Source organism: Coffea arabica, chromosome 6e, assembly GCF_036785885.1.
Source record: "Coffea arabica cultivar ET-39 chromosome 6e, Coffea Arabica ET-39 HiFi, whole genome shotgun sequence".
In the NCBI taxonomy this organism is placed as follows: domain Eukaryota; kingdom Viridiplantae; phylum Streptophyta; class Magnoliopsida; order Gentianales; family Rubiaceae; genus Coffea; species Coffea arabica.
In genome coordinates, this window is record NC_092321.1 from 15,551,962 (window position 1) to 15,554,657 (window position 2,696).

The following is a 2,696-nucleotide window of genomic DNA, read 5'->3' on the forward strand; positions in this document are numbered from 1 at the left end:
ATCATTTATAGCTCATTTTAAAATATAATATTAACAAATTCATTTTGGAACAGTAAATATAATCTCATTCTAAATTTGCCTTTTTATTGTCTTACTTTTTATTACAAAATGGTGAGTATTATCAATAACAAATAAAACATAAAAACAAAAAGTATGAAACTTCATTGTAGTAGTTTCTTTACTATAAAGTGTTTTGAGTTAATTTAAGATGTTTTATAAATCTTTTACATGTTTTGAATTTTCTAATTTTTCCAAATTGATGGCTTGAAAAATAAAAAGATATAACATGCTAAAAATTATATATAAACTTGTTTGATTGATTGTAAACTGGTGTAAAAAGATACTCTCATGGTTGTAAATTATTGCAAGTCATTTTTAAGAGATTGTAAATTAATCATAATTTTAAGTAATTTAACATTTCTTGTTCATACCAATGACACAAAAACTATTAAAGAGTTTTTTGATCTTGCTATCAACTTTTAAATTTTCATTATAGAACTATATCGATCAATTGACAAAAATAAAGAGATAAATTTAGTGCATTATGATAATTTAGAAATCACAAGAAAAGGGCCAATTTGATATAAAATTGTATTCTCTCTTTCAAAATGAGTTTATTAATATTATATTTTGAAATGGATTTCAAACGTTACAAAAAGTTTAAAGTAGGGAAATCAAGTGAGATTTTTTCAAACTTTGGGTGCCACATGAAATTGTCAAAAATTTTAGGGCAGGTTCTGAAATTATCCATTTTTCATTATCTAAGATGATATCTCTACTTTATTATTATTATTTTTTAAAAGTATTAGTGCAGCCAATAATGTATGGGCTTAGTGTCCCATGAAGGAAAAGACCTAATTTCCCCTTATAAATTTCTATGTAACTGTAAAGTGTACCATATTTATTACTATTGAGTTGTACAAAACATCCAAAGTCAGTTCTTCATGAAAATTAACATGATCTGAGAGAGGTAAATTTAGTTTTAATTTTCATAATTTATATGACCATTGGCTATTGAGCATAAAAAATCTAGAGGTAATCCATTGGAAAAAAGCCTTTTCACATCGATGTGATTTTAATCCTCATATACCTAAAACCTACTATTCTTCTTTGCTCATTCAAAAATCACGGAATTGAAAAATGAACTTGCATTTCCAACCGTCCCCATTCTCACTGCCCTTTTCCTTGCATCCCTGTTGAAGAGAGACGATGTGGCGTCAGCTACAATTTGACAAGCCTCATGAATAAAGATGCAATTTCCCAGGGAAAAATTTAGAAACCCCTCCTTAGGTTCCTAATAATTTGACTTGGCTCTCTTAAGGTTTCTTACATTATACTTAGCTCCTATATTTTGAGTTTTGATGTAACACATTCAGTCAACCTATAAAAAAATCTGTATAAAATGTAAATAAAAAAAATTTATTCCCCAATTATCCTTGAATTGATTATTAAGAACTGACACTAACAATTTAAGTCAAAATGGCTTAAAAATGGAAAACAAAGTATAAGGCAGAAAAGTTTATTTAAAAAAATTATGCCGAAAAGAAAATGAAGAGAATTAAATCAGACTTTCTTATTTTAGTTGTTGCCAATTTGATATGTGGCCGGTTTCTAGTTTCCCGTTTGTAGTTGCATATCATATTGTCAGTTTCCTAAAGTTAAATACAACTCGAGTCCGGAAGCGCGTGATTAGTCTATTTCCTTATTGGAGGATACAGTTGTCAGTGGTCGAATCCATGGGATCCAGGCATGAACGGTTGTCAAGGCAACTGTTCCGGAAGGTGTAACACCATTTGCATATAGTGTAACATCATCTGTACAAAGTGTAACAATAGAACAACAGCGAGTAACACTAGAATAACATTTTTGTAGGTCCTACACGATGTGAAAATCGAGTTGCACGAAGTGATCTGAACCGCACAAATTTTTTTGGCCTAATCATGACCGTGAACCTTCCAGATCGATGATTGTTTTGTGTCCTTTAGTCGGTTCGGATTAACCTTTGGCTATTAGGATTTAAGAAAGTTATGAGTCTATAGATATGTATAGTGCTATTACATTAACAGTTGAAGAGTTGAGTTGAGTTTTAAAAAATTAAGTTGTGGAAAAGCCTCTAAAAATTATTATTTGTGAGTTATCGTAGACAAAAAAGTTACGACTTCATGTTGTTATTGTTAATATTTGAATTAATAAAATTATTGAGTGTTTGTTGTACTTTTATTCTCTCTCTCTCTTCCCATATATTTGTATACGTTTAAATAGTTTCCTTTGTGCGTGCTTTTTTTGTACCAAGTGGTATCAGAATTCTGGGCTTTGATCCTAGAGTTTGTTCATGAAATTAGGACACAAAATTGATCCTATTACAAAAATTAAAATATGGATCCATATTATTTATAACAGTGTGCCATTTTTATATTCGATAGTAAAAATGAATTTAAGATTTGGAGTTGGATGATGAAGACATTTTTTCAAGCTCTTGGAGTTGAGGATATTGTTCAAACATAGTTCAATAAACCTGCAGAAGGCGCCAAACTATGAAGCAATGGAGTTAAAGACTTAGAGAGGAATAGACAATTGGATTGTAAGGAATTTCACTGTTTAGTATCAAAGTCCATTTGCATGCATTCAAAAAATTCATGCATGCTAAAACAGTAAGAGAGGTTTGGATAACTTCGGTGAATTCTATTTGTGGTCAT